At 48.1% G+C, this 14533-nt stretch overlaps 1 long non-coding RNA gene across 1 annotated transcript; it reads right to left on the bottom strand.

Moving 5' to 3' along the window:
* Nucleotides 1-1848: 1848 nt before the first annotated feature.
* Nucleotides 1849-10023, bottom strand: LOC142067172 (uncharacterized). The gene is made up of 6 exons (XR_012663922.1): nucleotides 9524-10023; nucleotides 7937-8079; nucleotides 7684-7810; nucleotides 2278-2335; nucleotides 1983-2055; nucleotides 1849-1891 (listed from the first exon to the last, which is right to left on the bottom strand). It is a non-coding gene; the product is annotated as an uncharacterized LOC142067172 (long non-coding RNA).
* Nucleotides 10024-14533: the final 4510 nt, after the last annotated feature.

Genomic DNA, 14533 nt, shown 5'->3' with positions numbered 1-14533 from the left:
AGCACACTACGTCACACATTAAGCCCAGCACACAGACAAGCCAGAACACCCTTGACACGCTACCTGCTCAGCTAAGACTCTAGCTCCCTCCCCCAGACACCTACGGTTGTTCCCCGGGGGCCCACAAAACCCAACAGGAATTACTTCCCTCACCCACCGACAACAGCCGGTCGATCCAAGACGGCCGCAAAATTCCTTCCCCCCCACCCGCCCCCCGCAAAGCCTGGGCGCATCCCTAGATGCCAGCACCACCCACCTCGCCCTGACTCTACATCCCCGGGCAGGGCGGCTCCAAGACAAACGCAGAACAACGCTACACAGAGCGCTACAGGCAACGCGCCCCGAAGGATGACAGGCAGCTCTCGGAGAGAACGACGGCACCCAGACGGAACCCCCCCCGTCCGGCAAGACCGCCTGCGGGACCCCGACGGCGACGTCGGCAGGCCCTACGGCAACGCCAGAGAACGCCGACAGCTTCGCGGCCCGTGACAAGCGCTTCCTCTCACAACCGAGACGACGGACGCGCAACCAGCCCGGCTTCCAGACCTAACCGCCTAAGGATGCAAGGAAGAAATGCCAGTCCCAAAAAACTCACGGCGACAGAGCGGCGCCGCTCACGCAGCCGGGAACGACGCCGCCCAAGACGACCGTCCGAGACGCCAAAACGATCCACGCCGGAAGCTTGCGACGCCAAAAGAGAGGCGCCCGACGGGCGCCGAGCCCACGCCTAGGGCCTCGCCGGGCCCTGCTAACGCTGCCGAGGCACCTGCCTGGCTCCTAAAGAGCAAAGACACCAACCGAGACCCGAGGAAGGTCGGAGACACCCAACACGAAACACACACACACTGCCCAATAACGCACACAGCCTGGAACCGCCCTGCCCGGCACGCGTTCCCGTCACATTGAAGAGGAACCCGCTCCTTTTCCCTGCTCTCAAAGGGGACCGCTTCCCAGACAGCCCGCTCCGCCGCACCATCCTTAAAACCCCTCCCTCCCCCAACCCCTTCCCCAGCACCGTTGCCTCAACTTAGCTTTCAAGGGGCCCAGAGCCTCGGTCCACCCATCCTTCAGACGAACAAGCGCACAGTCAGCCCACTGCATCGGTCCTCCAAGGGCCAGGTGCCTTTTCATCACCTAAACAAAAACAACAAAAATACACACACAGCAGCGCTGCCAGCCAGCATCCCATCGCTCAACAAGGACCCACCCCCGCAACGCCCCCCACCTCACGCGCACCCGGCTGCTCCGCTCACCCGGCTGCTCCGTGCCCGTTCCGGACGAGGACGAACGCCATCCCCTGCGGCCCCTAGAAATACCACAGGATACACAAAGTTACCGTCGCTCCGCCAAAAAAAAGGAAGAACGAACCACACCGGCCCCGCGCCCCTCCCCTCTGCGACCCAGCTCCCCTCCAACGCGCATCCAGGCCCAAAGGCAGCCGGCGCACAACCTGCAACGCCAGAGACAAACGCTTCAATTGAGCGGCCGTACGACACCTTGCTCTCAAGCAGCCGCCTGGCCTTCAAGCCCCTCACCTCTCGGACCTCTCGTCGGCACGCGGCGTCTCCCCTCCGAAGCCTGCGTGCGGCACCTGCAAGAACCCGTGCAAAAAAGGACCCGCTCGGGTGCTGCGGGGCTCTCAGGATACCCGCGCAAACCCCCCCCATCTCAGACACGCACCTTTCCCTCGACAGCTCACCTGCCTGGCCTCCAGCAGATCCGGTTGCCATCTGGAGGCTCGCCCGCCACCTGCAAGAGCCAAACGCATGTCGCTCGCAACCACCTGCAACGCAACCCCTCAGGACAAATCGCTACGCTTCAGCCCACCCGTCACCGCTCACCCTAGCCTTCTCTAAAGTCTCATCACCACACTGTGTCTCTCCTGCAAAGCCTACATGGAACGTGCAAAAACTTAAGAAGGAAATTACATGCTACGATATTACCCAGAACAGCAACCTACCCACGCCGAATCCCATTCTCACACATCTTTTCTTTGACAGCTTGCCTGCCCAGCCTCTGTCAGTTCCAGCTGCCACTTTGAGGCTCACCCATTATCTGTAACACACAACTAACAGAGGTCACTTTTACCTTCGCTATCAACACAACACCTCAGAAAGAACCGCTACTTCAGCACACCAATCACCTAGCTCAACTCCCCTCCTGTGTCCAGCTCACACTTGGCTCATTCCTTACTGCCTTCTAACCCCCCCAAAACACACTCCAGAGTCATTCAGCCATCAGTCACATCTTCCTTCTATATACCACACACCGTCCTACCTTCTTACAGGATTTCCTCGGCTTTCCTATGTCACCCTGAACAACTCCTCCTCTGCCTCTGGAAAAAAAGGACATGGTAGAAGTCACCTGGATGCACAGAAATAGCTTAAACGATCCATAGGTCTTGCTCCCATGTAGGAATACCACGTAGAGGCCAACTACCACCTGCCATTAAAGGACATACGTTAACTCAAGCATTACACCCTATACACGTACAAACCTGAAGACCGTTAGCATGTACTCTCAGCTAGCACTCTAGCTGCCAGCTACAGTCATCTTCTTAACATCTACAAAATACTACTAAAGTTACTGACCTTTCCCATTGCTTTTGGCTATTGGCTCTGCACAAGCCTACACAGGGTTTTACAGAAGTCTATTGATATTAGCTATACACTTGTATTGCTCTTCTTTTCTTAAAGAAACTGCATATATAAATTCCCATACATAAATGCATACAGAACACTCACCCTAACCCCTACCACATCTTATCAATACCCTTAACAGTTAATGTCAACACCTTCTAGATTACGCAAGAGAGTTTATGAAAATAATTTTAAGATTCAATAAAGTTGATAATTCCAATAATAAAAAGAAACATACTCAAAACTAAAAAGAAAAAAATAACAGAACAACATACTATCGAGCCATCTTACCACACCTGAACCTCCAATGCAGTATTAGATAAGGAAAAACATGTAAGTTTAGACACAAATGATCTTTCAAATTTAAATGCCACCAACCCTTATTGAGTTCTAAAAGCCTTACCTCTCACAAGCATCTACATGTCTTTAAATATCAAAACATACCTATCCAAAAATATTTAAACACCTCAAAACTTACAATGAAGTACAGGAACACCAAAGCACCCACACTGGAGAAAGCCAGGAGGGAAGTGAGCTCCCTCACCAGCAGCTGTGGCTCATATACCCCAGGCCCTGCCCACCAACCTTCCCACAATCACCTGGGAAAGGGGAGGGGTGAACCACCACAGGGTATAAAGGCAGCTGAAGGAACAGCAGGGAGTTTTCTCAAGTGCTTTATGTTAACAGCATGGAAGAAGACAAAAAGAGTGGTTCTTACTCTAATTGTACTACTATTTGTTTTTCTTCACCTACATGTATTGCATCAGCACTGTGGCCAGGTAAGAAATTAAACTTCATTTTCCTGGGATGTATACAGGGAAAAACCATGTCTTACTAATTTATATAGAAGAGCAGCTCCTGGATTATAATAGCACTATTATGACCATTAGTTGTATGTTTTACTTTTCTGTAAAACAGAAGAGTTATACAATTATGGTTCATTTCTAGCAAAACCACACATACTATCTACATACTAGCAGAGCTATAGTCTAGATATGACTGAATGGCAAAGTGAATTAAATCTCTGGTTCAAATGAAATTATTTTCTATAAATCACTGATAATTCAGAGTAATTTTGACACTCTGATTTCCTTAAGAGACTGATAGCAGTCTTAAAGGACAAAAATTTAAAAAGGGAAATACAGGAATGGTATCAAAAGTTATATGAAGCGTCCTAATGAGCATATAAGCAGCTAAATAAAGAATAAATGGGGAAGTGCAATAAAAACTCATCGAGACGTGTGTTGCTAAAAATAGATCCAGGCTATTGATTCTCCAAGAATCTCAAGAGAAGATCAGAGCCACCCGTAGATATTTTTGGGGTACCAGATACCAAAGAGAAACATACCATAAGGCAGAAAACAAATTAATTACTGCGGAGTACAAAGATGGCTTTAGGAAAGGTTCTGGCAGAACAAGAGGCGTTGTCACAGGGATAGGAATAGTTTCTAATGGACCAGAGAAACTAAAGCAGTGGTGAGAATGCAGGAAGCTCAAAAGGGAATTGACCAAACTAACAGATATTCTCGGGGGAGCTGGAACGGGGGGGCGGCAAAGAATTGAGGAAAGAAAAAAGTGATCGGGGTAACAGATACCGCCTCAGGAATAGAGCTGGAGGGTAAAGAGGGGGGAAAAGTGCCCTTCTGACCTAGAACAGGGCCCTGGGCTATCTCTATGAGGGGATGTCACGTGGGAACTCAGCAAACGGAGCAGAGGAGTCCCGAGGGAGCCCAAGACACCAAAGCAGCCTTGGAGCTGGAGCCTGAGGAGAGTCTAGGAAAGGACTGTGACTAGGATAGAAGATGTCCTGAGGAAGGCAGAGAGACAGAAAAGTATTTGGGGATGTGACAATTACATCCAGAGGGCATCTGAGTTCAGTAAACGCAACATGAGAAAGCCAGGGAACAAATAGAGGCACAAACAGAAGGAAGAAAGGACAGAATGACTGCTGTGCGCAGCATACACAGACTCGGGAAATCTTCAGATGGTGAGAGAGGGGTGCGAGTGCCACGGCAAAGCTAAAAGCGCGCAGAATGCGACCTCAAAGGGGCCGGTAGGTGTTGCGGCGCCCTGAGGGGTCCCGGGTGAGGCGCAGAGACAAAAGAATGCTCTGGGAAACGAGGATACGGTCTGGAGGGGTGTGACCAGATTACAGATCTCCTCAGGAGCCGGGGACCGGCCGGAGGTACCGTAGTCAGCAGACGGTACGCTAAGAGTGCTCCGAGGCACAAGCAAACCCGACGACTGGGTTCAGAGATAACAAGGGAAGACCAAAGTCTGCTACTGAGCTAAAACAGGGTTGTGGGATGAAAAGGGGCTCTCTGGACACACGGTGACTGGGAGCGGAGGGGTCATGAAAGGCTCGCGGGATAAGAGATTGAAAAGGAGAGTAAATGCTACCAAAATGCTGTGGAGCACAGGGAAGGTCTCGGGAGGCATCCTAGATGGCATAGAAAAGAAAAAGATTGCTCTTTTTTGGGAACAGATGTCTTGGAGAGGTGCGATTGCGACAACAGTGTGCTGCTGGGGAACGTCTAAGGCGGTGAGGTAAAAGGCCTATGAGGTAAAAGATGACATTTTAAAAGCTGCGACACTAACAAAAGACAAGAAATTATTCAAGTGTTAATACAGCCAATGGATAACATTAGGCAGAGGAGTTAAAAACTGATAGTAAAGAAATAGGGAAAAACATAAAACACCAAAGGCCAAGTGACTTGGAGATGTAGGGAAAAAAAAAAATCAAGTGCGGGATGTTAGAAAAACAAAGAGAAAAATTAAAAGATGGACAGGAAACTGAAACGGGAGCGGAAAGAAAGTTAAAATGCAGCGGTACTAATGAAAGACAAGAAATAATTCTGAGAAACAGCAAAGGGAATAAAAGTAGACAGAACATTTAGGAAGCAAGAGATTAGGAAAAGGAAGGGCAAAAATAGATAGGGACAGCCAGCTAAGAGAGACAGCAAATTGTAAAAGCTGTGACGCTAAGGGAAGAGAAGAAATAATTTTAAAAAGACAGCAAAGGGAGAAAAATTGGCATAGAAAAGGTTTAAAAAGCAAGGGGGATTATGGAACTAAAGATAAAATTTAAAACATAGGGACAGCAAACGGATGAAGAAAACTGGTGAAGTGATGGTGTTAAGGGAAGACATATACTTGAAAGAAAACAGAGCAAAATAAGCACAGGAAACGGGCTAAAGGAAGAAATCTAAAAAGTGACAGGGATTAGGGAAACCGAGAGCAAACTATTTATAATAGGGATGGAAAATAGAAAAATATTATAAAAGCAAAGGTACTGCTACTAAGGACAAGAAATAACTAAAACAAAGACACCAGATAAAATTGTACAAAATTTTAGAGGAAAATACGATTCAAGAAATGAGGGAAAAATAATTAAAAATAGCAACGGTCAAGTAAAATGGAAATGTAGAAAGTAAGTGGAAAAAGCAAGGTCATTAGTGAAATAGAAGAAATAACTTTTTAAACTTCCAAAGGAATGAGAGTTAACTTATAAATAACATTGAAAAAGGAAGGGCTTATAGGGAAATAAAAGAAAAAATTAAAACAGAGACTGTAACCTAGAAGGGAGGTAGAAAGGAAATGGAAAAAGCGAGGGCGCTAAAGAGAGACGAGAAATAATTTTGCAAAGACAGCAAAGAGAACTGAGGTTGCTGTAGAAAGAAAGCCTAGCCAGCAGTGCGTATTAGGAAATAAAGACAATCTTATGCAATAAGGACAGTGACCCAAAACAGACGTGAAAAGGAAATGTAAAAAGCGAGAGCGCTATGAAAAATAATTGAGAAGTAACACCGGCGAACGAGACAAAAGTAGGAAAGTTTAAAAGCCAGGGGATTAAGAGACAATAACAACTAAACAATAGTAATAGAAATAAAACACAGACATAAAATTTTAAAAGCGATGGTGCTAAGGAAAGAGCTGAAAATGAACAAAGGACCACAGTAAAGGTGATAATAGTACACAAAAAGAACACGATAAACGCAAGGGTGGTTAGGGTACCACTGGAAAAAAATTGAAAGGGATTGAATAAGGAGTTCATCTATCTCAAAGGGGGAAAAGCATTCTTCCTTGGGAATTTGCAGGGCTCGGGGAGGCGGCTTTAAGGGAGACTTGGAGGGGAAGGGATATAGCCAGGCTCGCTAAAGAAGAGCCTAGGGGCGGCGTGCCGAGCTCGAGGGTGAAATCAATATCCCACCTTGAGCAGGTCTACCCCGATGCACGCAGCATAGATGCCGTAAGGCAGGAGATAGAAGCTGTTGTGCAGCGGGATAGCTTTGATTTTCTTGCCGTCGCAGACATCGCAGAATCGTAGAACGTTCTGGGTCAGAAGGGACCCACGAGGATTAGAGTCCGACTCCTTTCCCTGCACAGGACAACCCCAAATTCACCCCATGCCTCTGATGGTGTTGCCCTAGTGCTACTTGATTATTGTCAGGCTTGGCGCTGTGCCTGCTTCCCTGGGGAGCCTGTTCCATGTTCCGTGGCCCTCTGAGTGAAAAAACTTTTCCTAATACCCACCCTAAACCTCCCCTGGCCCATCCTCCTGCCGTTCCCTCAGGTCCTATTGTTGGTCACCGGAGAAAAGTGATCGGCGCCTGTGCCTCCTCCACCCCTTGTGAGGAAGCTGCAGAGGGAGATGAGGTCTCCCTGTCTCTAGGCTTAATAAACCAAGTGACTTTAGCTGCTCCTAGTACGGTTTCTCACCAGATGCGGTGGGATGCCTCGTACAATTCGAGTGCTGCGATGGATGGCTCTAATCTCTTACGAAGGGTTAGGCAAGGAAGGAGATGTGGTGGGGTGGCTCTGTACGTTAGGTAGTGTTTTGGTTGTAGAGAGCTCAGTGATTGGGAGGATGAGGTTGACGGCTTATGGGTAAGGATGAGGGGAAAGGCCAAGGAGGCAGATATCCAGCTGGGGGTCTGCTGTAGACCACCTGACTGCAATGAAGAAGTAGCTGAAGAATTCTACAGGCAGCTGGCAGAACTCTCCCAGTTGCTACCCCTTATTCTCATGGGGCACTTGAACTTACCAGATGTCTGCTGGAAAGAAAACGCAGCAGAGGAAACTGTCTAGGAGGTTCATGGAGCACGTGGAAGGTAACTTCCTGATGCAGCTGGTAAATGAGCCTACTGGGGAGGTGCCTCGACTGACCTGCTCTTTAGAAACAGAAGGACTGGTGGGAGATGTGGGGGTTGGAAGCCATTTTGCGCCTAGCGACTGCACCCTGAGAGAATTCCTGATGCCTGGCAAAATAAGGAAGGGGGGGCTGGCAAAATCTATACCGTGGACTTGCGGAGGGCAGGCTTTGGACTCTTCGGGACACTGGTTGAAAGGGTTCCTTGGGAGGAAGTCCTGAAGGGCTAAGGGGTCCTGGAAGGCTGGACGTTGAAGAAGGAAATCTGGAAGGTGCAGAACCAGGTTGTCCCTGTGCGCAGTAAGACAAACGGGCAGGAAGATGACAGGCCTGGCTGAACAGAGAGCTTTTGCGGTGGCTCGGGGGGCGGGGAAAGGAGAGTTTACTGCTTTTGAAGAATGCGTAGGCAAGTCAGGAACAGAACACAGAGCTTGTTACGCAAACCAGGAAGGCAAAAGCCCAGCTAGAACTCAACTGGCCACTGTTATTAGAGATGACAAAACACGCTTTTACATATATGCTAACAGAAAGAGAGCCAAAGAGAATCTCCAGCCTCTACTGGGGGCCAGGGTGGGGAATGCTGCCACTGAGGACTAGACTGAGGTACTTGAGGCCTTCTTGGCCTCAGTCTCTAGTAGACTGGCTGTTTATCACCAGGGTAGTAATGGTTCACCTTCAGTGCGCTCACCAGGCATGTACAGGATGACCAGGGGGATCAGGCCCAGACACCGCAGGTTCTGCCCGACCAACCCAGTCTCCTTCTATGACCAGGTGACCCACCTAGTGGATGAGGGAAGGGCCGTGGATGTTATCTACCTGTACTTCAGTAAAGCCTTTGACACTGTCTCCCACAGCATTCTCCTGGAGAAGCTGGTGGTTCCTAGCTTGGACAGGTGTACTCCTTGAGTACAAAAGTAGCTGGATGGCTGAGCCCAAAGAATAGTGGTGACAGAGGTTAAACAAAATTTGTGGCTGGTCATGAGCGCTGTTCCCCAGGGGTCACCTTTAGGACTAGTCTTGTTCCATGTCTATATCAATGATCTGAATGAGGGGACAGTGTGCCTTCAGTAAGTTTGCAGATGATACCAAGTTGGGCAGGAGCGTTCATCTGCTTGAGGGTAGGAAGGCTCTGCAGAGGGATCTGGACTGGCTGGACCCATGGCCTGACGTCAACTCTATGAGAATTAACAAGGCTGAGTGCCGGGTCCTGCGCTCGGGTCACAACGACCCCATGCAATGCTACAGGCTTGGGGAAGAGCGGCTGGAAAACTGTGCGGCAGAGAAGGACCTGGGGGTGCCGGTTGACAGCCGGCTGAACGTGAGGCGGCGGTCTGCCTGGGTTGGCAAGGAGGCCGATGGGGTCCTGCCTTGTATCAGAAATAGCGTGGCCAGCAGGAGTAGGGAAGTGATCGTACCCCCGACTTGGCACTGGTGAGGCCGCACCTTGAGTATCGTGTTCCCTTTCGGGCCCTTCGGTACAAAAAGGACATTGAGTAGTTGGAGTATGTCCAGAGAAGGGCAACAAAGCTTGGGGAAGGGTCTGGAAAACAAGTCTTATGAAGAGCGGCTGAGGGAACTGGGGTTGTTTAAGTCTGCAGAAGAGGAGGCTCAGAGGAGGTCGTAGTAAACTGGGTGTAGGTTCCTTTTCCCAAAGAGCTAGCGATTGGACAAGAGGAAATGGTGTCGAGTTCCATCAGGGAATGATCAGATAGGGTATTAGGAAAAATTTCTTTACCCAAAGAGTCGTCAGGTATTGGAACAGGCTGTCCAGAGAGGTGGGGCAGTTGCCCTCCCTGGAGGCGTTCAAAAGATGCGTATACGTGGCGCTGTAGGAGGCACCGTAGTGTTGGGTTGATGGTTGGACTCAGTGATACCACAGGCCTTTTCCAACCTTATTAACTCTATTAAAAAAAAAAAACAGTCACCTTGATAAAATATTTTAAAAGCAATGGGGTGCATGACCAACAAATAACCCTTAAAATTAGGGATTGGCAGCTTCGTAAAACTAAACCTAGAAAGAGAATTTTAAAAGCAATGGAGTAAGGGTCAGACAGGAAAAAGTAAGAAATAGGGACCGCAAACTAAATCAATGAAGACAAACAAAATTGAAAAATTGATTTAGTTGAGGACAGGCAGGAAGAAACAAACGTGGACGCGGAACTGAACGTAGACAGCGCAAATGTAAAAATCAACGGGGTTCTGGCCATGTGGGTAGAAGGTAAATATCAAGAGAGGGAGACAGATAGATGGCCGCAGAGAAAGGATGTAGGAAGAGCAAGCCGGGGCAGAGCAGAGGGAGTCACTGAAATGGAGATAGGTCGCTGGGTAGAGGCAGACCTAGAAATGCAATTTTTACAAGTAATAGGGAAGAAAAAATAATAGCAGGTGTGGAGCCAGAAAAGGAGAGGTATAGAAAGGACACATAGAAGGCGATGGGGTGCAGGGCAGTGTTGGCAGAAGACCAAAAAGCTTTGGTGAGCTGTGCAGCCTGAGAAGGAGACAGAGGCAGGGACAGGCAAGGAGGCAGACAGACACTGGGAAAAGCATAGCAGGGATAGGCCCAGATGCATGAGAGGAGCCGTGCGACTCACTGCAGCTCCTGTTGTGGGCAGGACACCTTCACAGCCCTGAGGTTTCTCTCTCTCCCTCTGCCCCTTCCCCCTCCACAGTGCTGGCTGCCCAAACCATGCCCCTCCCGGAGCAGGAGGCGGGTGCCCCGAGACTCCTCTCCGACCGTGTTTCCTGGACACACGGGGGCCAACGCACATAGCCAACAGAGCTGCTGATATCCTGTTACCTTGTGCTGGTGGCGTGCTCTGGCCGGGATGGATCCTTCCTTGCTCAACGACACGCTGTTCCTGGCTGGAGGCACCTGCCTGTGGAACACCCTTCCTTTCACTCCTCAGCCAGCTCCTGCAGGCAGGAGTGTCCAGGCAGCCCTCTCCCCAGCTAGAGCCCCTTGGCACAGCAGGGCCAGCCCTGTCCTCGGACTCACCGGCTGCATCCAACAGCACATCATCTTCTCCCTTGGACCCAACTGCAGCCACTCACCCCGAAGCCCAGGGGCTGCAAACCCATCTGGGAATGCGCAGGAAGCAGCGAAGCCTCGTCCCTTCACACGCGTCAGATATGGTTGCAGTGAGCTGCCTACCAGGGTCAGCACCCAAAAGCAGTGTGACAGAGGAAAAAGAATAAATAGGGAGGAAGGACAGAGGAAAGAGCTGGAACAAGGCACATGGAACAAGAAACAAAAAGGTGAAGCGTACAGGGCAGAACTGGCAAAAGAGCAACAACTTTTGGGGCACCAGAGAGGTAGGTAGACCAGAATCGGGGATTTGGGGGTGTATTAGTGCTGTGGCAGCAGCTCTCGCTCTGCGAGCGCAGCCCTGCAGGAGCAAGTCACCAACTGGGAGGATGGGCCCTGACTTGGAGAGGAAAAGGGATAAGGGGCAGGTTTAGAAAGCGCTTTTATAACTTCAGTACGTATGAAGGGGGGGGTTGAGCTTCTGAAACCGTTCTATAAATAGTGGTTTTTTTAGTGTTGTAAAAACCCTATATAGCAGAGATATTTACACTGAAGTATCTACTTAAATATATGTATATTTAGGGAATACATAGATGTTTTATAACTTAATATCTGTTTACACTATCTATTGTGACTATATCTATATACATCTATAGAATATTTATGCATCTATTTAGACATACCGATCAACACTTTTATCAGAACTTCTATTTAGATTAGCTATCTGTTTAAACTTACATATTTTGACACTAATTTTACACTTCTCTATTTAGACTGAGATATCTACTTATCTCTATACCTGTTTACGCTTCTTTTATTACCTTTATTTAGATTACATAGGATATCTAACAGAAGGGTTGGACTAGATGATGGCTGAGAACCTTCCAACCTGTGACCCTGCGCTAGGCTTATTATAGAACACACACTAAATTCAGATAGCTTTATCCAGGCAGACAACTTCTTATATATTTTGAAAACCAATATTAACTTATAAATAAAAAAAAACTTTAAAAAAACTTTTTACCTACTGTATAGTACAAAGACCTTTAAATTTTTTATATTCCAATTAGAACCATGTACAGGCTCTTAAAATATAAAAAACTTGTATAGACATAATTTTTTTGTGCATTTTAAACTCTATATAGAGGAAGGAATTCAAAATAGAAAAAAAACCTTTTCCTTTATTGCAATGTCACACACCCATACTTATAGTTTATAATATTTAATAATCCCCCCATGACTCTTTGGGGAGGGACCCCCCATTACACCCCCATCTGTAACAGGTTAGCAGGATTCCTATGCACAAAATTCACCCAACATATGATATTTCAAAAGCACAACAGTATTTATTGCTCTGTTAGAGCCTTGCAGAAGCAGTTACTAGCATATTGTTTTCCCCTCATCGGAGTCTGACCAACCCGACTATACCCGAGACACTGCCGAGCAGGAGGGTGACCGTGAGCAAGGTCATCATGGAGAAGGGAGGTAGGCATGGCACCTTCAGGGTGTCCCCTGTGGTTCCCAGAGCGTGCTCTGTCTCCCCCCCTCTCTCTGCTTTGAGCCGCCCCTTTTTATACCCTCAGCAGATTCAAGGCAAAAGTACTGCCTAGACGTTGCCGCATGCGTGGCCGGCACATGCAACCAGGCCTGCCGGGTACGTGCTCTGCCAGCTAACGGCGGTTCTGGGGTTGCAACAACATATTGTGCAATGACATTCCTCCCGCTTCCCCCCTTGGAGGTTGCGTTCTCACAGCTGTGTTCAGCTTGTGATTCTTCCACTGTGGCCCTACACTGACCACCATCTAAAATCCCTCACGCACCACCCCCCCTTACCTGCTCCTCTGCTGCAGCATTTCCCCCACACGTAGTTGACATTAGTGTGCCCTGAGTAACAGGAAGCAAGCATGGGTGGGGACGTATTTACTGAGCATACCGAGATGCTTTCATCAAGATGTTGGAAAAACAAAAATCTAACTATATGTCACCATATTAAAAAAATGGGAGCAGATGAAAATACAAACTGTTGTCAGCCTAAGGCATAGTCTATCAGTTCAGTCAAAGGAGGTTTCTAAGTAAATGGATCAGCTTGAAACACAACATATCCTTTACAGCTTAAGTGAGTAGAACACTTAAACACTATTAACAGCTATTTATACTAAAAATCTGATCAAAATGGTACCACACTAAACATTCTTGCTGGTGTTGGAAAAAGCCTCATCCCTTCCTTACGGCACTGCCGCAGGGAGATAACCCTATGAGACTGCAGGGCACTGCTATAGCGTACCAAGAATCTATGCTTACCGATTCACCACCACAGCTACAGCTCTTTCACTGCTGCTGCACATCATGCTTACTCAATGAAGCCCAAAGTGTCAAACCTAAAGGAGTAAAATCAGGGGAACACAGCTGCCCTTCCGAAGGCAGGCTGCCTGGGGTGAGGGGGGCAGCTGTGCATCGGGGCGCAGGGCAGCCAGGCAGACCAGGTGCCAGTGGCTGACCTGCAAAGGAGTTGTGCACTGCTGATCCTTGGGCTTCATTGGCTTGTCAGCACCTTGCCTCTGCACTGCCAGGACCCTGCTCTGCTCATCCAGCATAAGCACAAGGCTACAGCGAGCACAGAACAGGAGAGCAGGGTAAGTGAGGGCATGTCACCAAGAAAAAACCCACACAGGAGAAAATCTCATGCAGGAGGCCCATTTCAGTGGAAGGGAGGGCACAGACACATGCAGAGGAAGGGTGGGGGAGGAGACAGACACTGCTGGATGGGGGAATGTCTGGGCAGACACTCCATGGGGAACATGCATGGGGATGACTGACACCAGGGGGTCCCCCCAGGATAATCCACAACAGGCAACTCACCTGGGATAACGATCCGCTCCAGATAACTGACCCACTGCAGGAAACCCATTCCAGACAAGCCCCAGAAATGCCCTTCCAAATGCAGGTGTTTCACACCTAGTAATCCCCAAATTAGGATTTTCATGGTGGTTTTTTCTATAGGGTTGGGTTGGTCAATTATTGCTTTGGGGGTTTTTTTTTTTGGTTATCTTTGGGTTGTGTTGTTTTTGATTTTGCTGGGTTTCTTGGGGATTTGTGTTTTGGGTCCTTTTTTTTTTCCCCATAATATAAAACTTGGGGTTGTTCTTAAAAAATATTGTATAAAGTGGGGGGGTGTGTGTTTTTGAACCACAAAAATTGGTGATTTTCGGTTTGTTTTGTGGATGAGAGTGGCTGGTCCATGGGTTTCTTCATTTGGAGTTTTTTGTAGGTTTTTTTTTGTGGTGTGTGTTTGTTTTGTCACTCCCCAGCCCACCTACCTGATGTGCAGAAAGCAGACTCCACAATCTGTAAGATTGTGAAGTAGGTATGTTTATTCAGCATGGGGGGTAGTCCCACCAAAGTCATGCGCACCTGTGTGATAGTTTGTCTTCCATTTATGTAGTAAAGCATTACAGATACATACAATTTACCAATACGCCTATAGATATGCATGACCTTTCCCCACGTCGTATTAAAATTAGCCAAACAAGTAGTTTCCATAAATCTTTCCCAACTGAGCTTGCACAGTGCCTCCTCGTGGTGGTGATCGGGGGTAGTAAAGATGAAGGCTGCTGGCTCCTCTTCATCACCGCTAGTAACCTTTTGGTTTTGCGCAGACTCAGTTATCTCTTGACACTTGTCCAAACTACTGTTTTACCTGGTTCTTTAGACAATTTTCCA

Source organism: Phalacrocorax aristotelis, chromosome 21 (genome assembly GCF_949628215.1).
Source record: "Phalacrocorax aristotelis chromosome 21, bGulAri2.1, whole genome shotgun sequence".
Taxonomy (NCBI): domain Eukaryota; kingdom Metazoa; phylum Chordata; class Aves; order Suliformes; family Phalacrocoracidae; genus Phalacrocorax; species Phalacrocorax aristotelis.
Note: the sequence above shows the minus strand (reverse complement) of the source record. Positions and strands in the feature narration are given on the sequence as shown.